Genomic DNA, 25,178 nt, shown 5'->3' with positions numbered 1-25,178 from the left:
CTGGCAACATTTTGTGCAGGTCATATACTGTGTTAATAAGCGTATGTCGTATATTCTGTTTATGAGTTAATCTCAAAGTATTTTAGGTTTTGTTTAATGTTTAAAAGTGGGTCATCAAAATGAAATTCCACTGTGTACATTAATAGATTTCCACAGCGCTTCTAAAAGACACACACATATTTTAAGTGACAAACCTTTCTAAAATTGATTACCGTAGAGTCTCAGTTATTTTACTTTTGTTAACCGACACTCCATTTTATCCGTCATGCCCCCCCCCCACCCCCTTCTCACTTACTGGAGGCAGGAGAGGACTGCAAACCAGAGGAGCGCCACCGGAGGAAGACAGCTGGCGGCCAGAGAAGAGGACCATGTCAGTGGAGGAATGGAGTTAAGACAACGGGCAGCGGTGGAAGTAGGCAGGAGAGGACCATCAGACCCTGTGTGTGGAGCAGGGTGGCATAGAAGAACGTCCGGGGAGGAGCGCGCTATACTACCGGAAGTTGCCCGGTGTCTGACTTCCGGTGTTTAAGCGCGCTCCTTCCCGGCCGTTCTCCTGTGGCGTCCTGCTCCGCACAGAGGGTCTGATGGTCATCTCATACTGCTGCCGCCGCCCGCTGTCTTGACTCCATTCCTCTGCTGACATGGTCCTGTTCTCCGCCCGCCAGCTTTCTACGGTGCAGCTCCTGTGGTCTGCAGTCCCCCTCTTCTTCTGCTGCTGGTAAGCGAGAAGGGGGGATAATACTTTCTTTGTTATCCATCATTTTCAGTTATCCGCCACGGTATCGGTACCGTTTAAGTCGGATAACCGAGACTCTACTGTATATCAGACTTGTTTTGTACATTTGCCCTTTTTTATAATGCAGGCTTATAACAAAATATTATTGACATGTCATTGTTATAGAAGCCTATCAGGTGAATAAATGAATAAATATCCAGAGCTTGTAGCATCACCATCATATTGATATTAATTCTCCACAAGAAGGGCCGCCAACAGGGTGGGTCTGCCGGGGTTGGCATCCCGGGCCCGGTGAGTCATGGGGGGGTGGGAGGGGGGCCTGGCTGTCCGGCACTGCAAGTTGGGCCCGACCTCTGGCCAGGCCCTTCTGCTGGTCCTCTCGCGGCCGGGCCCCGGCTCTCCCTTAGCAGCAGCCTGCATGACTCTATCCCTCTGTACCACGCCGACGGGCATCTCTGACGTCAGTGCTCTCTGCTTCCGGCATGTGACGGCATGGGAGGGAGGCCTGTCGGTAGCTCGGCGTGGGACAGAGGGATAGAGGAATGCAGGCTGCTGCTGAGGGGAGAGTCGGGGTCGGCCTGGCCAGATGTCAAGCCCAACTTGCAGTGCCGGCCACCGGGCCCCCACATCCACTGGACCCGGCCTGATCATCCACAAGGTAAGGCTTTTTTTTATACGTATTGTGGGGGTCTTTTTTATATGTATTGGGGGTGGGATTTTTTAAAATACGTGTTGGGGAGGTGGGGGTCTTTTTATATGTATTGGGGGGGGTTGTGGGTATTTTTATATGTATTGGGGGCTTGGGGGTATTTGTATATGTATTGGGGGGCTTGGGGAATTTTTATATGTATTGGGAGGCTTGGGGGAATTTGTATATGTATTGGGGGGTTTGGGGGTATTTTTATATGAATTGGGGTGTTTTTTTGTATTGAGGAGGGTTGTTTTTTTTTTTTATGTGATGTGTATGTAAATGTATATATGTGTGTGTATATGTATATATATGTATATACAGTGTTCGACAAACCTATACATTTGCTGGCCCCGGGCGAGTGGATTTAACCCCCGGGCGAGTAAATATTGGCCCAAGCAGCACACGTTTGGTACTAGGTGGCGAGTAGATTTTTTTGTGTGGCGAGTAGATTTTTTTTGTGATTTGTCAACCACTGTGTGTGTGTGTGTGTATATATATATATATATATATATATATATATATATATTGTGACAAACGGCTTACTCCGGGGCTCCGCCGTCTGTCCGGGACTGTTAGAACACGGTCTTTTAGGGTAGGTTAAATGATGAGACGTCACGTACTGTTCCTTTAAACAGGCTATGCCTGGTTTATTCAGTCCCAGGCACTGAGACTGCCACAGTTTAAACAGAAAACAAAGCCAAACAAAAAACTGCTCGTCTGAGCGATAACTTAAACTTAGATGTCCCTGACTCAGAGTTGGAAGTGGCTTGTCCACTTCCACCAACAAAATAAGTACCTTTGCAGTCTTTAGACAAACTAACAGAATGAATGAAGCGATTTGGGAAAGAGGCTTTCTCACCCCTCTGCAGTTCAGCAGCCTTCCAGGCTCTTGGGCGGGGCCCAGAGGAAACAGGAAACAGGTCTTATATACCTGAACTCTAATCAGCATGACAGGTGACAGAAAACAGGCAGCAGACAAACTGTGGAATGGAGTGCCTGTACCACGAGGCTGCCCTGTTCAGCTTAGACAGGACAGAAACTGTTCAGTATCCTGGGAGCCCTGTATATGGAGTTTATTACCAACCCCTGGTTTCTGTCACATATCCTCCCCCCCAGCTCAGACCTCGAGGGGTGAGCGACCATGGATATTAGGGAGTGCATCCTTGACAACCCGTCGGCATTGCCATGTTTGTGCCCCGACCTGTGTTCCACAGAAAATTTAAAGGGCTGTAGGCTTAGGAACCACCTGGTCACCCTAGCGTTCTTCTCCCTATTTTGACACATCCAGGTAAGGGGTGCATGATCTGTGACCAATCGGAACTTTCTCCCCAACAGATAATACTTGAGTGTCTCTACAGCCCACTTTATTGCGAGACACTCTTTCTCGACTATGGAGTAATTTTTCTCCTGGGGATTTAGTTTCCTACTTAAATAAAGGATGGGGTGCTCCTCCCCTTGAGACTCCTGGGAGAGTACCGCCCCCAGCCCTACCTCAGATGCGTCGGTTTGGACTACGAACTCTTTGGAGAAGTCAGGTGTGACCAACACTGGTTGGGCACAGAGAGCTTCTTTCAGGCTTCTAAAGGCCTGTTCGGCTTCGGGGGACCACTTTACCATTAGCGGTCCTCTTGCTTTTGTGAGGTCGGTTAGTGGGGTTGCCTTAGTTGCAAAATTGGGAATAAACCTCCTATAGTAGCCAATTAACCCCAAAAAGGTCCTTACTTGTTTTTTTGTGACTGGTCTTGGCAATTTTGTATCGCCTCTACTTTGAGTGTTTGTGGTTTGAGTAACCCTCTACCAATAGAATACCCCAGATACTTGGCCTCCTCCAGACCAATAGTGCATTTAGCGGGGTTAGCAGTTAGTCCAGCAGACCGAACTGCGTCGAGCACAGCTTGGACCTTTGGAAGGTGGGACTGCCAATCTTCACTATGGATTACCACATCATCCAGGTAGGCGGCAGCGTACCGAACATGTGGTTTTAAAATTTTATCCATCATTCTTTGGAATGTGGCGGGAGCTCCATGTAAGCCAAAAGGCAGCACCTTATATTGAAAGAGGCCGTCTGGGGTTGAGAAGGCTGTTTTTTCTTTTGCCCTTTCTGTGAGGGGAACCTGCCAGTACCCTTTTGTTAGGTCTAGGGTTGTGAGATATCGGGCTTTGCCCAGTCTCTCTACAAGTTCATCCACCCTGGGCATAGGATAAGTATCAAATTTTGACACCGCGTTTAGTTTCCGGTAGTCATTACAAAACCTTGTTGTACCGTCTGGCTTTGGGACTAAAACTATAGGGCTGTTCCACCCACTTTGGGATTCCTCAATTACGCCTAGTTTTAGCATTTTTTTAACCTCTAAACTTATAGCCTCTCTCTTGGCCTCTGGGATTCGGTACGGTTTAAGGTTAACTCGGACCCCCGGTTCAGAGACTATGTCATGTTTAATTACGTTAGTTTTACCTGGCTGTGTAGAGAAGATTTCTTTGTTCCTTCTCACTAAACTCTGGACCTCTCGTTTCTGATGCACGGACAGTGTTTCAGCTATGCTAACCTCTGGGTCAGTTTCTTGATTCTCTGACGGACCTGGGGGTACTAGGGTTAACAAGACCTCTCTATCTTTCCAGGGCTTGAGTAGGTTTATATGGTAAATTTGCTCAGGTTTCCTCCTACCTGGCTGCCTTACCCTATAATTTACTTCTCCCACTCTTTCCAAGACCTCATATGGCCCATGCCATTTAGCAAGGAATTTACTCTCCACGGTGGGAACCAGAACTAGTACCCTATCACCTGGAAAAAAAATTCTGACCCTAGCACCCTTATTATATGTATTCCTTTGTGCTTCTTGAGCTTTCTCCATGTGTTCCCTCACTATGGGTAGGACTGCAGCAATGCGGTCCTGCATTTGGGCAACATGCTCTATTACACTTCTGTAAGGGGTAACCTCGTGTTCCCAAGTTTCTTTGGCTATATCCAGTAAGCCCCTTGGATGTCGGCCATACAATAGTTCAAACGGGGAGAAGCCTGTGGATGACTGGGGAACTTCCCTAATGGCAAATAACAGGTATGGTAACAAACAGTCCCAGTTTTTCCCATCCTTATCGACCGCCCGGCGTAACATGCTCTTTAAGGTTTTATTGAACCTTTCCACTAAACCATCTGTTTGTGGATGATAGACTGAGGTTCTGAGATGCTTGATTTTTAGGAGTTTACATAGCTCTTTTGTTACTTGGGACATAAATGGTGTTCCCTGGTCAGATAAGATCTCTTTAGGAATTCCGACCCGGGAAAACAGAAGTACTAACTCTTTTGCTATGTTTTTAGCAGAGGTGCTACGTAGGGGAACTGCCTCCGGATATCGGGTAGCATAATCTAATATTACCAATATATGCTGATGTCCCCTAGCAGACTTTATTAGGGGTCCTACTAGATCCATAGCAATCCGGTCAAATGGTACCTCTATTATGGGAAGGGGTACCAATGGGCTGCGGTATGCTTTGAACGGGGCGGTGATCTGACATTCTGGGCATGAGGAACAATAGTTTGTAATTTCTGCCAGAACCCCAGGCCAATAAAAGCTTCGGAGAACCTTTTCTTTTGTCTTTTCCACCCCTAGGTGTCCCCCCAATGGATGACTATGTGCGAGGTGTAATACTTCGTTACGGAATGTCCGTGGTACCAACAATTGTTTAGTTGTAACTGATTTTCTTTTATCAACCCGATATACTAGGTCGTTCTCTACCTCGAAGTAGGGGTAAGCAAGTGACCTATCTGGTTGGCCATGAGTACTATTCTGGTCCCGTATATTTCCCCTTGCTACCGCTAATGTGGGGTCCTCCCACTGGGCCTTCTTAAAACTCCCAGGACTGACCTCTAGGTCAGCGAGGGTCTTATCCTGTACTGGGGTGGTAAGTGCCTGATCAACATCTTGATTTGGGGTATTCCCTACCAAAGTAGTGATGGGGAAGGGAATTTCACAGCACTCCTCCTTTTCCCCCTTCTTATTTGGGCCCTCGTCAACCTCCATTTCTGAAAAAGGGAAAGGATTTGTTTCTTCTAACACTTCGTTATGGTCTGCTATTGAACTCTGGGCGCTATTCTGAGCTGGGGACCACATTTTTAGAAAATGGGGAAAGTCGGTCCCTATTAACACATCATGTGCCAGTTTGGGTACAACACCCACCTTGAAATCTAAAGAACCAAATTCTGTTTCAAAAAAAACATCAACAGTGGAATATTCATGATTATCCCCATGTATACAACAAATTGCCACTCTTTGTGAACTGTTTACCTGTTTCTTCTTAATGGGCAATAGGTATTCGGACACTAGTGTGACCATACTCCCAGAGTCAAGAAGTGCCCGAACCCTCTTACCATTAACCTTTACAAATGCCCACAGATGGTTATTCAAGGGGTCCTCTGGGCTAGGGCCCATACATTGGGACAACAGCGAATAAGGTTCCACGCTGTTGCATTGCATGGGCTCATCATTTAGTGGGCAGATTTTTGCTGTGTGGCCCCTCTCATGACAATTTACACATTTAGGTACATAGTCTGTGTCCCACTTAGAGCCTTTTCCCGGCTCCCCATGTTGGCTATTGCCCTTAGTGTGCGAACCACTGTTGCTGGAGCGGCGTGAAGGTGGTCGCCGCTCTTCAGCGCCCCTTAACCCCGGTACCCTTTTACCGTCTCTGGAAGAGTCCTGGAACCTCGGATAGTGGGGTTGCTCCACGACTGTGGGTTGCGGGTGCTCTTCTGCTGCACTGTACCTTTCTACAAGGGTCACAAGCTCATCCGCATTGTGGGGGTCACTCCGACTGACCCAACGGCGTAAGGCAGAGGGAAGTTTCCTCAAGAACTGGTCCATGACCAACCGTTCCACGATGTGGCTTGCTGAGTTGATCTCGGGTTGTAGCCACTTCCGGGCGAGGTGGATGAGGTCATACATCTGGCTTCGGGTGGCTTTATCCATCGTGAAGGACCATGCGTGAAACCTTTGGGCACGAACAGCCGTGGTTACGCCGAGGCGGGCGAGGATCTCGAACTTCAATTTTGCATAGACGTTAGCTTCGGCTGGCTCTAGATCAAAGTAAGCCTTCTGGGGTTCGCCGCTTAGGAAGGGTGCGATTAGACCAGCCCACTCAGCTTCTGGCCATCCCTCTCTCTGTGCCGTGCGTTCAAACGTGAGAAGATAGGCTTCCACATCATCCGAGGGTCCCATCTTCTGAAGGTAGTGGCTTGCCCTGGTCATTTTCGGAACTGGGGCTGCCTCTGCCAGTGGAAGGTTACTGATAGTCCCCCTCAGGATCTCGAGTTCCTGCTGTAAGCCCTGAGCGAACCGCTTTTGCTCCTCTCTCAGCAGGCGGTTTGTCTCTTGCTGGTTTGCATTAGTCTCTTGCTGGGCTATTAACAGCTGTCGCTGGGTTTCACTCGCCTGTTGCTGGGCTTCATTCGCGTCTTTCTGGACAGCGACATTGCGTACCAGCGCACTCACCACGTCTTCCATCTTGTTTGGAGAGAGAGAAAAAAAAAACCTTCTTTTTTTTTTTTTTTTTAAAGTTCTTTAACCCCCAGACCTTTCAGTGTTCTGCCCGCATTCTCCACCATATGTGACAAACGGCTTACTCCGGGGCTCCGCCGTCTGTCCGGGACTGTTAGAACACGGTCTTTTAGGGTAGGTTAAATGATGAGACGTCACGTACTGTTCCTTTAAACAGGCTATGCCTGGTTTATTCAGTCCCAGGCACTGAGACTGCCACAGTTTAAACAGAAAACAAAGCCAAACAAAAAACTGCTCGTCTGAGCGATAACTTAAACTTAGATGTCCCTGACTCAGAGTTGGAAGTGGCTTGTCCACTTCCACCAACAAAATAAGTACCTTTGCAGTCTTTAGACAAACTAACAGAATGAATGAAGCGATTTGGGAAAGAGGCTTTCTCACCCCTCTGCAGTTCAGCAGCCTTCCAGGCTCTTGGGCGGGGCCCAGAGGGAACAGGAAACAGGTCTTATATACCTGAACTCTAATCAGCATGACAGGTGACAGAAAACAGGCAGCAGACAAACTGTGGAATGGAGTGCCTGTACCACGAGGCTGCCCTGTTCAGCTTAGACAGGACAGAAACTGTTCAGTATCCTGGGAGCCCTGTATATGGAGTTTATTACCAACCCCTGGTTTCTGTCACAATATATATATAAACAGATACACACACACACACACACACACACACACACATATATACACATATATATACACATATATATACACACACACACACGGGTTATATGTATTTTTTGTATGCATTTGGGGGGCTTGGGGAGGTTGTAAATATTTGGGGATTTTTTTTGTACGTATTTGGGGATGGGAAGTTTTTTGGTATATATCTTGTGGGGGGAATGAGTGAGGAGAGAGGGGATGATTGAGGAAAAGAGGGAGTAAGGCTGCGTCCATGGTCGGGCAGACCGTGCGGAGGCGTGCGCACGCTGACCGATCAAACTGCCCAAGGCCATGCGGCGTGCGGACGCAAGCGTTCGAAAGGGGGAGTGGGCATGCGCTGCGCAAGAAATCAGTTTAAACTGATTTCTTGGCGCGACAGGCCGGTCACGTGAGCGGTTCGCCCAATGAGGACAAACAAGCTCCGTGACATCACTGGCACGCCCCTAGACACGCCCACGGGCGGCGCGTATACCATAGCCAGGGAAAGCACCCGCTTTCCCTCAGCCTCCGCGCGCCCCGCACGGCTGAACTTACCATGTACGCAGCCTAGAGCTGCAGCCAGGCAGAGAATGGGCGCGCTGGCACTCGTGCGCTGCGCCCTGCTCAGCCGGGCGATTCGTGGCCGGCTAGACGTGCGCTCACCTGGGGCGCGGCCACGACGTCACGGAACTGGTTCGCCCTCATTGGGCGAACCGCTCACGGGACGCGCTTGCGAGCAGCAAATTCAAATTTGCTTGCTCTGCGGCCAGCGTGAGCACGCCTGCCCGCTCAGCGCCACCCTGGACAAGGCCTAAGAGTCAGACTCAGGGGTGAGAAATACATGCGAGGCGGGAGAGTGAGATGGGGTGAGACGGAAGGGAGAGAAATACATGGGAAGAGGGAGGGGGGGCTCGTGAGGTGTGAAATGGGGGAGGGGAGGGGGGGGGGGGGGCTCGCAATGATCCGAGCATAGCACAAAGCTTTGGATGTCTCCACTGTGTTCTTTTATTTATTTATTATTTTTTTTCCTACCACTTTAGTAATTTCTAGATACTTCTTCATGATTACAACCCTTTACCCATTTAAAAAAAACCATCACAATGAGCGTGGAGTGGACAAAAATACAACTATTTAATGTATACATTACTGACTTAGGGAGGAGTTCCTGCCAAACTGTGGATGACCTCACATCTGTTACAATTGTGTACACAGTATGAAAAAAGTATTGAGCTACTGAAAGACATCGCCAAATCAGGCTTTGAGATGAACAATGGGGGTGCAAGTAAATGCAAGTTGCTGCACATAGAGCTAAAATATGCTGTCTATAATTATACCTTATGCGGAAAAGTATTATTACATTCAATGGCAGTGGCTTAAGAATTACGATGATGATGATTGATTTCAAACTAAAGAATGATAGACATTTAATGGCAGGTGTCCAAAAAACAAATAAAGGGGTTGACTGTGTAGGCAGAAAATTAGCACATAGGTCAAAGCAATTAAAGTTACACATTATTTGTATAAAGTGAGAAATGAGTTGGAGTCAAGTGTCCAGTTTTTGTCTTCCAAGTACAGAAGAGAATTGCAGAAAGTCAAAGTGCACATCTTCTGTTATTGTGCTCGAGTTTTGAGCAATGACTATATTCCTTTGATAAGAGAGTATTAATAAAGGAAATAGTCAACTATGTCACTTAGTGAGGCTAGTGACTGAACGGAACAAGCTCTAAGGGGGTTATTCTATGTTGTCCAAAGCAAATAGCAGATGTTTTCAGCTGAACTCCCCCCCCCCCCCCTAGAATTACCACGTAATTAACCTCGTAAATGAGTTGTAATATAATTATGGATTAGAATGTACTAGAGTAGAAATCATTTTGAATATTCTCCAAGAAGTCAGTAGTTTTGACTAGACAGTAATGTTTTATGTTTTCATCACACAGATTCATATAACAATTTCAGATTGTAAACCTTTTGTAGATAAAACAAAAAACCATGGACAGATCTGGCATATGAAATAACAACGACATTTTTTTTAGATACTTAAATTTTATTATACATTGTTTTTACTTCTTTGCAAAACTTTGCGTTGGCCATTGTGAATATCCATGTAATTTGTTATTTTCCTGAGTTGTGAACAATTCAGGCTTGGATTACTAAACCTCTTTCTTAAATAGTATAATTATTAAATTGTACGTGTTATAATTATGACTCATTATATAATTGCTTCCTTCTGTCTGGACTACTATATAGTGCCTGTGGGATACGATCACAGTGCTAGTTGCAAATGGGTGTATTGATTTAATTGAGTCACAGGCAATTGTAAAAGATAAATGTCATGTTTGCTCATTCCTAGAATTCTTCATTACACAGAAAAATCATTACTATAGTATAGGCCGTAAGCAGTGACACCTTTTTCGTTAATTTATGATAGTTTCCAGTTATGCATTTGTTTTTTTTTGTAAAATGTGAAATTATTTGAATCTAAACAATATACCTTCAATAATAAAATGGCTGTTTTCCTATCCTTGTGAATGGATAAAAGTTGCCTTTGTTAAACCGTAATATTCCAGCTTTTGCTTCTACCAGTGGGTGGACTGTAGAATAAAAGTGCTAAACCGTAATTTCTCATATAAATATATGAGCCCATGTGGTCAATGTACATAGAGCATGGCATAAACTACATGCAGACAGCGCTAAAACAGACACTGTGTAATTTCTGTAAAAATGAATTCGTATTTTTTTGGAACCACTTTTACAAGTGCACACAGGTACGTGGCACCATGTGTTTTCCTTGATTGCCGATGGTCAGTAAAGTCATAACATATCTCGATTATTTTGCAGTGTGACAGAAATTAGAGCTATGAATGCAGTTTTGAGGGCTGGTTATGTTAATGTAATCACTTCAATATACTGTGACCCTTGGCCATTGTGCATATTTTTTTTTAATGCACAGGTTTCTCCTGAAAAACAAAAACAAAAGAAGCTTTTTGAAGAACACGGAAACGAAAGCACAAGTCATGCCCACTTTTCCAATGCTGCGCCTCTTGAATAATAAGCAATAAGATGCAAACCATTACTTCCGTGAGAGGAAATTACAGCCATTTTTTAATTTTTGGCACACAGCCTAGCAAATAAAATTAGATTTTTAAGTGGAAAGGTAAAACTTACTATAGGATGTTTAAAAGGGCTTGTTCAAAGGGAATACCAATAATGAGTATTTTATTAAACGAGTTGGACTGATTTGTACATGAAATGCATCAATAAAGGAATCTCCTGTATTTGACACCAGCACAGAAGTTTCATTCAGATCTCATAGTCTTCACTTTTGATGGAAATACAGAATAAACAAGAGGTGTTTAAGATAGTTTGCTTCCAAATGCACAAGTCAAGTTCTCTGTGGACTTCATAATTTTGTCAGAAAAAGAATACTCTGCTTAATCAGACTAAATTAACATTCAGACAAATGCTTTTTTTTTTTCCCCCACTGGAAAACAACAACAAAAAATAGAGCAGACAGTGTGATAATGTTGACTCTGCATTAACTCAATTAGCTAATACTGAGGCATTATTCTACTCCGATGAAAAAAAAGAAAAAAAGCTGCGTTCTGTTACTTTGACCTTGGTCATGTTTACTTGGCTCCCTCCTGCCATGTCAACTCCACACCACATTGAGAAATACTGTATCTCAGTCTTGACTAGGCTTTTCTCAAATAAGCATTCATTCATAAGTAGGAGTGATGGGTAAGCTGCCTTATTTGTCACCAGAGTCCAATTTAAAAAAAAAAATAATAAAAAAAAAAAATTCATTTTGAAAAACAACCCTACAGAACGGACAGAAGTAGAATTGGATTAAGAAATCTACATTAAAACATCTGTTGTTGCCAGTGATGAAATGAAAATGTTCTGGGAAAGATAATTGAATTTTGAAGTGTTGGATATATTTCAGTGACTGTAATTTCAACACTTCCTGTGCAAGTCTAACACTGATTGTTGTATTTCTCCCAAGTACAGCAGTAAAGCTGTCATTCTTTCCACTTCCAGTTCTTCACTCACATAATTCCTTTGTTTTCTTTTTTTGGCTCTTTTTGGGGTTTGTATTTTCATTGGCATCGTCTTCTTAACCCCCTTTTTGGTGCGAAAGTTGGACCTTTGGGACTGAATGGGGTTGAATAACCTTCATCCTATAATAAAACCTATACAAAACACCATTAGAGATTTTTTTTCTTCTCATGCTGCTGTTAACATTTGTACTGCCATTAACGGTTAATCGTTCGGACAGCATCATGTAAGGAAATACTTGATCAATCATATTAATTGAGCCCACATTGCTAAGCTATTGTGTTGTTCACACTATTTAAGCCCCATTTAGTTAATAAAATTATACTTTGCTTGAATGAAGAATATCACATTGTTAGGCAGTCAATTTTGGAGGGGGGACAGAAAAAAAGGTACATTTTTTGCTGGCTGTAATTTTTTTAAGGAACCACATGGGAATTGTTCATAGATTTGATTAAATTCTAGTGCACTGCGCTTTTTAAAACCTCACAGCTGTCGTTGAGTATACTGTACTGTCAGTGTTCTGGAAATGCAATGGGCGAGAGGGGACAAAAAGCTCAGTTTTTCTTTAAAAGCAAAGATATGTCTGTAAATAAAAAAGTAGTGTTTTTAAGATGCTTTTTGTGGGCTAATTTAATTAGAAATAACAAAGAATACATTTGCAAAAATTCTATTCAAAAGATGAGAAGAAAAGAAAGCGCACACTTCCTGGTGCAAATAAAGTTTTACTAGGTTAAAATCACAGAAAAATATCAATCAACAATACACTCACAAACATCCGGTCAGTTTAGGCAGTATGTGGTAATCCACAGATGCGTGCTGGAGTTGTGCAGGGTTGTCTTTGTGTGGGGATACTATGCCAGCTGCTACAGCGCGTCCGCTGCCTGCTTCCGCCCCCCCAGGGGTTGGAGTGCCCTTCCGTGTCACGTGACGTCTTCAGACTGCGTCACCACGTGATCTCCTCAAGCTCCCCCTCCGTAGGGCGTCGCAACAGCGCTGGATTTTTCAGCAGTCTGGACTGTTTTTGGACTCAAATTTCAAATGATTGGACCCTAAGGTTGTATTTGAACTACTTTGGGGTCAATCAGGGGACATATTTACACTTTTTGCTTGTTATTGAGCGCCTGTAGCTGAACCTTATATAGTATTTAGGCACTGATAATTGTGATTGTGGAACTGATCAGCAAGTCTTTCCAAAAATTCTAATTCAGTCAGAAATTAATCATTTCAGAGTGTAATAGAAAGTAAAAAATACAGTATATCCATGTGGTAAATATGTACCTCTAATATACTGTATACATAAAATGTATACGGTAAACTTATCCAGCCTTGAAAATTGCAAAGCCAGTACAACCAACTTCACACTGATGAGACCCATAAAGGTCGAAACAGCTGCCTGTGAGTGGTTTGACTGGCTTTGCATCTAAATCCCATACTGTGCTTAAAAGCTGTGTGAACAGCAGAGCATTTGCTTATAAGGGTTCCGTGTAAAAATGGATTTCAGGCAAAAGGTGACACATTGTGTGCTCATTTGCATGTCATTTTGCAGAATCCCTTGCTGCAGTGGAAGCATTGTATGCTTGGTGATAATGGTGAAAGGCAGGGTTGGAGACATACACTACCGACACACTTTATTGCAGCACGGCTAGCACCGCAAGCCGGGGGATGCCCCGGCGTGCTAGCCGCACTCCCTCAGCGTGCCGCGCATCACCGATGCGCGGTCACGCGTCATCGGGTGCCTGCGCCCCCTGCACGTGCGTCCAGGGCTCCCCGAGGGAGCCCTGGTGTCCCGCGATGTGGGGGATGGCGGCAGGGGGTTCCGGGGGACCCGGCGGACCCGGCAGCGGGAGGGAGAGCGCCCCGATCGGAGGGCGCTCCTCCGCTGCTTCGGCGCGCGCTCGGCACCCTCCGGCGCGCGCCAGGTTATTGCTGCGGCCGAGAACGGGCAAATGCTTGAATAAACTCGGCCGCAGCAGTAATGTGTTCACAAGTGATACTCTTTATTGGCTATATATATATATATCCTTTGTATATCAGTATTGCTTGACCCGAAGAAGAGAGGATAACTCTCGAAAGCTTGTCCTATGACATAAATTGTTAGTCCAATAAAAAAGGTATCACCTAATACTGAAGAACTCATTTATTCTGCACTATCGCAACTGGACTAACACAGCTATTTTCTGCTTTATATATATATATATATATATATATAGATATATATATATATACACATATACAGCTCAACCCCGTTATAGCGCGGTCCTCGGGGGCCACCCGATCCGACCGCGCTAGAACCGGGGTCGCGCTAATTAAAAAAATGGCCGCTGCGCGCCCGATCGGGAGGGGGGAAGGAAGGAAGAGGTGGCCGGAAGCCCTACACGTCCCCCAGCAGCGGCCCTCCGAGTCCAGCCGCAACCTGCTCCTTACCTCCCACCACTGGCATCCATCCCCCTCCACCGGCATCCACTTCCTCCCCCCCCCCCCCCCGAGGCCCCCACACCTACCGGCCCTCCGCGGCATAATCAGTTTTGGGCGTAGCCCACGCGGCCCTCCGAGTCCCAGCCTGCTCCTCACTCACCACCCCTACCGGCATCCACACCACCTCCCCCCTCCTCCCGACACCCCCCCCTCTTTTTTTTTTTTTTTTCATTTACCCATTGAGTTAGCAAGTGTTTATCTTTTTCCATGTATACATGTTCCTATGAGGTGACGTCCCGCTATCTGGAATCCTCATAGGTGGAGGCGCTGCACCAGAGATAGAGAGATCACACCGTCACTCCAGGCTCGCCATGAGCAGAAGCACAGGCCTTCTGTAAGTCAAACAGGTAGCACCAGTACCGTAATTTCCGCTATTTCCCATAGGGATAGGAAAAGGGTGTTACACATGTATGGTATCTTTAGTTTTCAACATTTGTGAATATTACTTTGCATCAGTGAGGAGATAATCTCCACTCAAAGGGAGTAATGACTTCACCAAGCACATCACAGCCACGGGGTCCCACGGCGCTGGGTCTCTGACAGCAGCCCCTCACACCTCACACCCGGATGCTGCACGAGGCTGCTGCTGCTGAAGAACTCCTCTGCTGCTTGGATCCTGCTCCACTGCAGTCCCTCACTACAGGGAGATCCCTAATGATATGGCCGGCCCTGCACACTCTACTACAGTGAGGGGGCTGACTGGGGCCTTGAGGGGTATGTCTTTGGCCTAGTCCAGGAGCTTGCCAGCTCCCAAAACACTACCTCACTCCTGCAGGGTCCAGATCAACCGCCACTAACGGTCCTCTGTCCCGCAGAGGAATTCCTGCTTCTTAGAACCAGTCCTTCCGGCGGTGCTAACCCCAAGATAGCCGCCACACCACACATTGCACACCACTCATAGGCTGAGTGGCTGCGCCAACAACAACATGGCCAACGCAACTTTGCTGCTTCTCCTGAGCAACGGAGCTGGTCTCCCCCCCCCCCCGGAGGAATGCTACACATGTATTAGCAAAATGTTCCTGTTTTTCATTAATTGGAGAGTGGTTAGCCAATACCTATCAAAAGCAATGATGGGCACTTGATTCTTTTTATTTAACATAGGATTGAAGCAGGGGGTCTCTGGAGCTGAACCCCATTAATTTCCTCCCCCCGATCCATACCTACCTTCCCGGAATCAGCGCGCTCCGATGCGCACAACAGCGCTACTCTCTACCAGCTTAGCCCTGCACCTTTAAATATGACCATCATCGCATGTTTGCTATTGTTTGTACCTATCTAGTCCAGATTGCAAACAGTAGGTATTTTGCACGTATCAGTATCTGTTGGAGTTCTGAAACATATCTTGAAGGAGTCCAAGATGCAAGACGTTTTATTATCATCATTACATTGCATGAGTGACTTAAATACAATGTCTCTTGAATATAGGCTACATTGGTTACACTACAGCAAAAACTTGGTTTTAGAGCTATTGTTCAACGACACTTGTTCATCAGTGAAGAACTGTATCACCATGTTGGCGCATCAACAGCCATCTAGGAAAAGTGGAAGCCTTCTGAACCAAAAGATAGAAGAAGCACAGCTGGATTTCCTCTCCCCAGCGTCCTCACTCCACACATGCTGCTGTAGCTGAAGTAACTTTTCTTGGATGGAAGCAGAAGGAACAGGACGCTTAGCAGTATAGCTGCATTAATAATAATCAGTGAAAGTGCCAGGCAGCGTGGGGAACATTGAAATCAATCTTTATTATATTAAGGAAAAAGCCAATCGAGTTAAACATTTGAAGCTAACAGGCTCTAACATGACTTGTTTCCTTTTACTGGAGCTTTAGGTTAGCGCCTTACGACTTATTTAGTTGTTCTTTAGTTGTAACTTTTTTTGCTGTAACCCAGTAACTAGATTGCTTTTTTATGTGCTGATTGACATGGCTTCCAAAAATACATTTTATTTAAATTTTTCTTAAATCCTTTTTCCTCCTGATCACATACCTCAGTGTGATTATTATCTAGTAGTTTCTTCTTCTTTTTTTTTTTTTTTTGTGCAGAAATACTGATTTAAGAAACCTTGTTGCTTGGGCCCTTAGATATGCATTACAGATTTCTACTGATGCAGCGGCCGTTATTCGAACACTTCACGCGTCATGTACATCGGAATCCCGATTTTAAACCGCGGGATGAATTCCAGCCTCCCCGCACTAAGATGCGAGCGCGGCGAGTGCAGAAAAACGAATTTTAGTGTTCTGGCTTTTAAAAACATGAAATTGACACAGTAGCACAGTACTGTACACATTACAATTCATCAATTTTATTGCAAACGAAGAAACAGAATCCATGAAATTCAAACAGAACATCCGCGATAAGCGCGGGTGCCTGGGGCGATTGGCCGCGTTCATGCTGCGTGGGGAACAGCAGAGAACTCAAAATTGGTGCTGTGATGTGTTCGAATAACGGCCGCTGCATCAGTATATACACTGCATGATAACTTAGCCCAAATAATTGCAAATGTATAGCCTGAATCAACAATGTTGACCTGCTGGTACCACCTTTACAATTACTGGTGCTGCTTTCTTTGTTCAGTTATGGATTTGCCCCTGTTTAGCAGCTTACAAAAGCAAGTTTATTAAACACATTTTAAATAACGAGGCTAACTCTCTCTGGAATTCCCCACCACGCTCTATCAGACGCTTCCCCAGCTTGCAGACATTTAAATACTCCCTGAAAACTCACCTTTTCAAGGAAGCTTATCTGACATACCCCTAACATCTACCCCCACCCTTCCAAACCTACTGGGACCAGCTGTGTGACTGGACTCCACACTATCTAACACCCCCTAACATCCTCACCCCCAAACCTTAACGATCCGCTATGCAACTGGATCATACTCCATCCTGAGGCATACTCTCCCACAATGCTCAACTACTTTACATTTTGTTTTAACATTGCCCCACTGTAGTCTCTCAGTCACAAGCAGGGCCCCCCTTACCTTCTGTACCTGTTTGCGCTTGTTTCTCATTTTTGGCATGTCATTCTGTATACGTCATTTACATAACTCTGTACCCCCACTGTGCCAGACGACCGAATAGGTTGGCACTTTACAAATACACAATAATAATAATAATAATATGTGACTGTGTCTTTGTTGTTTCCCCACACACTGGCTGTCCTTGATGCCTGTTACAAGTTTGCCATCATCATTAAAATGAATGTAAATATAAAAACCCTATAGTCATTGTGGCTCCCACATTACCGGAGAATAAAATTGTTGGTTATAATAAAACCTTTACAACAACAGAACAATGGTTAAATATATTTCAGACTTCCAAATACATGCTAAAGAGTAAAGAGGACATTATGAGTTAGGGTTATACAGCATGCCAGCATATCTCATGTTACATTTGGTTTAATTAACCATAGATAAGAAGCAAAGTTTGTATTAGTTATACTTCTTATGCAGCATGTTTCGGCACTTTGAGATACTCATATTACTATAAAGCTGTAATGTTAGTTTATGTATTAAAATGTTTCTAATGTAGGCTAGTGTTTCCTTGCCACATAAATATTGTGACTGCTATATTTTGATGCCCTTATTAAGAACTGCATTGCCTGTATATTGAGCGTTCATTTGTAAACATATATAGCCAGAGCCATCCTTGTAAAGTCCATGGAGCTTGGGCAAACCACACAAGTTTTTTAAGGTCGAGAGAGATTGGGTGCATTAAGAGCCTGCTGGGAAACCATGGTCCCAATGTCTTCAATCCAAGCCTCCTCTTCCATGGCAATTTATTGTGCTACCCACGGAGTCATCAGGCCTGCCAATTTCCTTGTGTGTTAGTTGTAGGTTTGTACATAACTAGCTTTTCACACTGGAGTCTGTTATTTGCTTTTTGTAAGAGTCTTTACAGTCTTCAACTTTGTATTTAATAAACATATTCAGCGAAATCCCTAGGGACAAGTTCTTTCTGACATACCTTTTCTATTCCAAAACAGTAGCGCACAGTCTTCACAACTGTTGGAGCAAGATTCGAAAGATTAAGATATGCACAGAGCCACATACATTTAATTTGAAACAGCTTCCAAAAGGAGGAAATAGTGGAATGGGGGCACATGAAGTATTGTGTAGTAATGTAGCAGCATTACAAATTCAATATTTTCAATGAAGATTGTTCGAACAAAATTGAGAGGGAGAACAAAAGAAAGTTTTTAAACTTGTCCAGCGATTGTGGGTGAAACTAGTTAGCTGCTGAACTCATCAAGGCTGTTACAGCAAAGCCAGGATGGCAATCTGGCAGAACAAATATTTTGCTGTTTTAAATTACTATTTTATGAATAGTAGCTTTTGACTGTTATAGAAATCGAGGTCAATGACCGCTTTTAGCTGAGGTTATAGAGGCTTTAGGCCACTGCTGATACAGCCAGTGACATGTCAGCAGTAAATCTCTCAGTTGTACCCTTAATAAAGTAACAGTTAATTCATTTAATTGTAGTATTTGAATCATTGAAGCTATTCTACAGATGAGGAAAAAAGGGGTTAACCTGACAACATGTGCTATTGTTTAATTTGCACAGTAACAGCAGAATGCACTTTGAATTGTTGCAATATGGTGTATTTTATATTTGCAGACGTAGTCCCTGTGCCTTAATCTAGACATTGCTAAATGCTACGTGTGAACTGTTTGCTCTTGTCTAATCCGCTCATAAAAATAGTTAGGATAGCATGAGTGGGTGAGGAGGAAGAGCTTTTAGGGGTGACATGTTAAACCATTTGCACAATAAGTGCATTTATTATAACTAAACTTGTTAATCGTCCTATAAATTGATCTGCTAGAGATGACAGAACAATGAGGAAGTCAAGAAAGGATTAAAACATGTTTTCTTTTACATTGTAGCATTGAGTGCGCATTTAATGGCTGGTTCAGATGGAGTAAGAAAAGAATGACTTTTCAGACTAATATTATAAATGTCCTTCATTGTTAGAGTTGAGTTGCTGCACTTTTAACCCTCTTGGGCCCAGATCCACAAAAGGGTACTAAACTCCTTTACTCCCATTGATTCGAAGGGTAATGAAAGTGTGCTAAAGCTTAGTAGCATTTTTGAGATCAATCACAATATATTATTGGAACTTACGTGTCATGTTATAGATGCACCCCCAAACTATTTTTTAGAGACAAAGGAAAGCAATTTATCACAATTATTTAACATTTCTCCCTAGTACTCCCATAGGCATTAAATACTTAAGTCCTTATTCTATAAAGTGCAATATTGCTTCTTTGGTGCTACCGCATGGAAAACCCCTATTCACTTCGCACTTTATAGAATTAGACTCTTAGACAGCAGATCCATTAATTTTCTATGAATGAATTTGCACCCATAGATTTCTGTTCACCCTATTTATTAAGGGTACAAGCTGATTTTTCTAAATGGCTGGCTCACTCTTGCTTCTTTTTTCTTTCCCTAAACATAAAAGGATCTACAGTACCTTAGAGATCGGGAGTTCCCAGGACAGTTTTCTTATAGTGTGTGACATAGGAGTTTGTACAATATATGATTGCAGCCTCATAGTCGATGCGCAAGGATTCTGTAAGTATAAGGTCAAGTCATGTGAGCCATTGGCTTGAATTTCTAACCTGTTTATCCCTTTGCTCTAGCTGCAAAGTGGTGAATATTCAGGAGTCCCGTCATATGTGTGGGTTATTGTTCCAAATCTTAATGACACAGTCCTCAGATCTTCGCCATGAAAGCGACCGCCATTGTTAAAGTGATAGAAAGCCGATAACTCTATAGACCTATAGTTTAGCAATAGAGGGGGAATTAGTGTAGATAGCATAACATAGTTTGGACGATTAACCCAGCTATAACAGGTTCTTTGTGTAACACTGATTTGGATGTGGGATACACCTGGGCTTAAACACTAGCTCCAGTCTAGTGAAGTGCCAGACTGCTTAAAGCCTTAAACCAAATAGATCGATTTACATCATTGATTTACCACCCACATTGCATTAGATGATGGTGACTTGTTGAAAGGTAGAAAGGCATGTTGTTGTGTTTTGTTTTTTTCTTTCGTGGTGTTAAATTGTGCACATCGTCTGACTGCAACATCGAGCAACGCCAGGTGGAATGAATACATTCATATTTCAATGAAATGCATGAATATAGGACTGTAAATGAGCCAATGTATGTTGCATTTGTATATTACCAACATTTTCTGCTGTTGGAGATTTGAGCGACACAGAAAAATGTGCTGCTGACTGTCTGCATTCTAACCTGTGTAATAAAACAGTGTGCTTATTTGCATGCCATTACCCAGAATCCCTGGCTACAGTGGAAGAACTGTATGCTAAAAGATAATGGGGAAAAGAAGGGTTGCAGACCTGTGAATGGGCTCACAACTGGTATCTTTATTTAAGTAATAATCCCCTCAGAACAGGGCATTACTGGCCAATAATGCCCTGGCTGGAAGAGTTGAAGGCCCGAGGCGAAGCCGAGGGACTTTAACCCAGCCTGGGCATTATTGGCCAGTAATGCCCTGTTCTGAGGGGATTATTACTATTATAGGCTAAATGTAGGCTTTTTTCATAAATAATAGACACTTTTGTATAGTTATATAGATTTTTTTTATTAAAATGGTAAATACATGAATCCACCTCTATATACGCTTACACTGCAGATATCTATACCACACACTGCCGCCCCTCTGTGTACACACACACACACACACACACACACACAAACACAACAGCACACACACACACACACACACACACACACACACACACACACACACACACACACACACACACACCACACACACACACCACACACACACACACAACACAGCACCTCCTCTACACACACAACACAGCACATCTACACACACAACACAGCACATCTACACACACACACAACACAGCAGCTCTACACACACACACAACACAGCAGCTCTACACACACAAACTCTGCTGCTACACACACATGCTACACCCATAAACACTGCTACTGACACACACACACACACACACACACACACACACACACACAACACAGCACATCCTCTACACTCACAACACAGCACATCTACACACACAACACAGCACATCTACACACACACACAACACAGCAGCTCTACACACACACACAACACAGCAGCTCTACACACACAAACTCTGCTGCTACACACACATGCTACACCCATAAACACTGCTACTGACACACACACACACACACACACACACACACACACACACACACACACACACACACACACACTGGAGCTCTATACACACACACACACACACACACATCAGCTCTACACACACACAAACTGCTGTTAGACATACAACAACACAACACACACACACACACACACACACACACACTGCAGCCACTTACTAAACGTTGCACTCCCCCCACCTCTATACACAACACAGCACCTCTACACACACCTCACACACACAACACTGCACCTCTATACAAAACACAGCACCTCTACACACACAACATACACACACACACACACACACACAACACTGCACCTCTATACACAGAACCTCTATACACAGAACCTCTACACACACACAAACTGCTGCTACACACACACATGCTACACCCATAAACACTGCTACTGACACACACACACACACACACACACACACACACACACACACACACACACACACACACACTACCTCTACACAGATATACAACAGCACAGCACACACAAACTGCTACTGACACACACACACACTGCAGCCACAAAGAAACTGCAGACAGCCACTTACTTCTTTGCTTTGCAGACTCTCCCCCCAATTCAACTGAATCTGCTCAGAAAATCTCAGTCAGCTCGGGAGGGGGAGGAGTCAACCCGTGGCTCATACGACCTGACCAATCCCCTGCCCTGTCTCAGAGCTGTTACTTCAATCACACGAATCCCCTACCCTGTCTCAGCTGTTCTGAAAGCTGATTGGCTGGAAATAAATACATTGAAAACTACACATTCTGCTGCTTAAATTCCGGGTATTACTGATTGGATAATGCCCGGAATTTTAACCAATCAGAGAGCAGGGTTTTCAATAATGCCCTGAATTTTACTGCTTTCGCCTATAATTGCTAATAAAACAGTACAATATTTTATTTCTGAACCTTTCAGTGTATGAAGAGCCCTTAGCACAGTGTTGCACATGGGACAAAAAGTATTAGTATTATAAGATGTTCAGTTTGAGACATTAAGTAAAAGTGTTCAAGAGGAACAAATATTTAATTAATAATGTTCCAATGAGTTTAATTGCTGGCTGATCCGTATTTTCTTCTCTAACCATATTTAAGTAACAATACCCCCACCACAGGGCATTACTGGATAATAATGTCCCAGTTGAGGAGTTGACCCTGCCAGGACATTATTGACCAGTAATGACCAGTTCTGAGTGGATTGTTACTATTAAATGGTAAATGTATAAAAAAAACAAAATAGTAAATGGATGATTTTTTTTATGGTTTACACATCGTGTCTCATCTCAGGTGGTGCCTGGGCCTGGGCACTGCAGCATTTGGGGGGAGAAGGGGCGATCTGACCTCGCTGGAGGGCGAGGTGACAAGGGGGATGTTCGAGGATCACTGTATGGTCAGCAGGGCCATGACTGACATGATATATTGGGGGAAACATTCTCTGCTCAGAGGAGAAGAATGAGAACACAAGATACAGTGGTGTTTCCATAAGGCACCTTCCGACAACTTAAATACAGAGTGGACCATTCTCTCTTAAGAAGCAGCTAGGTAAATATGGCCCACCGTGTATGCCACATTAATATTTGTTCCTGCTTTCTTTGTCCAATATATTCAGTTGGGGTCCTTACTGAGTCAGTCCGTGTTTCTTCTATGCCATTGTTTATGATATTGGCCCAGATTTACAAAACCGTGCTAAGCTTTAGTTTACGGTACCTCACAGCCTATGAACGCTTGGTATATTATGTTTTGCCAGGCGGCAAACTGCATGCTAATGTTAATACCCGAGCTGTTTCTCCTGATGAACGTAGATGTAGAAGTAAGTGAGAGATACTTCAGGAAAGGAGTGTAGTTAGTTTTAGCTGGTGGGAACAGCAGTATTGCCTTGTAAATGGGAAGTAAAGATTAAGCACACCTGAACATCGATTTTGTCAACCATACATGCATCATACAGGCCAAAAGGGAGGAATAACTGACGCTTTGGAGGCCTGGCTGACATCCTTACATAAACCTGGCTAAATCAGTGTGTGGGAGGCTTTCTCCGTTACTTTCATTTGTGAGGAATGGCAATCTCCACAGCATTAGGAAATCCTTGCTGTGAAGCCATATGATTTCACTAAAACAGAATTGTAGGCACTTGTGCTTATGTTGCTAAATAAATACTGTAGTAGAATGCCTCTGTTCCTTGATTAAAATATAATAATATGATTTATATTTTGCCTTCCATTCTATTTTCCATTTTCTTATGGGGTTTTGCTGTTTTTATTGAGGCACTGTGACATATTTTCACAAAATGGTACTAACCCGTTAGTCACCTTAAAGCCCATTAAGATGACATAATCCCTTTGTGCCCACTGTGTTTAACCACAGGACTGATGTCATTAACATTCACCAAGCTTAGTAACCTAAAGGACATGTAACCCAGGGGTGCTCAAGTCCAGTCCTCAAGGCAAACTGCACAGTAGTTAGAAAAGTGCTGAAGAATATCTTTGCACGTTTATTCAGCAGTCACACAGGGCTAATTGCATAAGCCGCACAATGTATGCACACCGAATACCTCGTTTATATTCTTACAAGAAATGTTTAAGAAAGCTAAATTAAACATATTGGACAAAAGAACATTGTTTGTTTAACATTTGTAAATGTGGCAGTTCGGTATTTGAAATTCTTTGTAACAGTCGGCTCACAAAGACTTTTGCAAATATACATGTCATAATACATCATGTGAATTTAGTAACTGTTCCTTTATCACTCAACAGCCAGTCTTAGAAGATAGGACTTGATGTCTGATGTCCCTTTTTTTTTGTTTTAAATGTTCGAGATAAAAATTAAATGTTACAAGGGATAACCGAATGATAGCAAATAACAGTCTTTGCCAGAGTGATTTTGAAAGTAAACACTGGACTAAACCCCTGAATCCTCTGTATATAATTAGCAGTATTAAGAATGTTTAAACACCCATCAATACACTTTACAGGAGCTCCCGCGTCTTCCCTTTATGCAGAACACATGTAATCTTTACAATCTAAACGGTTGCGGGCTCTATTCTAATATGTATCACATTGGATGAAAGGTTAAGTATTGCAGAATTTCATGGAATCAATCAATTTGACACGGTGGGGAGCAGAGCTGGCAAAGTTATAACTTTGGCTAACTTGAGTCATTGGTTTAGATCTCCATTTAATAGACATCATGTAAAACACCATATGATGAATGTTTTTTTTTTTTTTTGGTCGTTTCTTAACCTGTATCTTTCCAAAATGAAACTACAATATGTCAACTATGCATAGATGCATCTTACACTTCTGCAAAAGAGACATGCTTTATATGATCTTGACAGTCCATGTTCAACACATCTACATATTATATTTAGCATGGTAGTGCTAGCTGTAGAGTTTGTCAGAGCTTTCAGTGTCAATTCCAGGTTGAAAACTTAGGAAAGAAAGTTGGTAGGTTGCACCATCTTAGATGTGAAAAAATGTTTTTCACATATATTGCTGAATTTAGTTGAATATGCGATATGCTGTAAAAAGCAGATAGCACTAGTTCACACCGGTATTTCTGTTTAAAAATCCAAATTTATTGTTGAACAAGTTGAAGTAGCAGCCTGTGCTGATTTACTTAATTTCTTTTAAACCCTTTCAAATGCTGTTTTTATTTCTGGAATCTGATGTTCCATCCAGGAGATAAAAGCGTTTGAACTATTAAGTGTCTGGCAAGTTAAAATGGAGCACCCGGTGCAAGCCAAGGCTGAGCTTATAGTGCAGTCTACATTGATTGCGATGCGACCGGTGACGTCGCTGTCGCAAAAGTTGTAATTGAGT

The 25,178-nt window shown here is 43.5% G+C and overlaps 1 protein-coding gene and 1 long non-coding RNA gene across 2 annotated transcripts in view; one reads left to right on the top strand and one right to left on the bottom strand.

Moving 5' to 3' along the window:
• The window catches only part of TGFB2 (transforming growth factor beta 2), a 139,569-nt gene that overhangs the window by 7,616 nt on the left and 106,775 nt on the right, over positions 1–25,178 (top strand). The gene's annotated exons all lie outside the window — the stretch shown is intronic.
• LOC142492706 (uncharacterized) lies at positions 15,485–21,980 on the bottom strand. Its single transcript, XR_012800886.1, has 3 exons — positions 21,915–21,980; positions 19,764–19,922; positions 15,485–18,145 (listed from the first exon to the last, which is right to left on the bottom strand). It is a non-coding gene; the product is annotated as an uncharacterized LOC142492706 (long non-coding RNA).

Source organism: Ascaphus truei, chromosome 4 (assembly GCF_040206685.1).
Source record: "Ascaphus truei isolate aAscTru1 chromosome 4, aAscTru1.hap1, whole genome shotgun sequence".
Classification (NCBI taxonomy): domain Eukaryota; kingdom Metazoa; phylum Chordata; class Amphibia; order Anura; family Ascaphidae; genus Ascaphus; species Ascaphus truei.
This window is presented reverse-complemented; position numbering and strand designations above follow the sequence as displayed.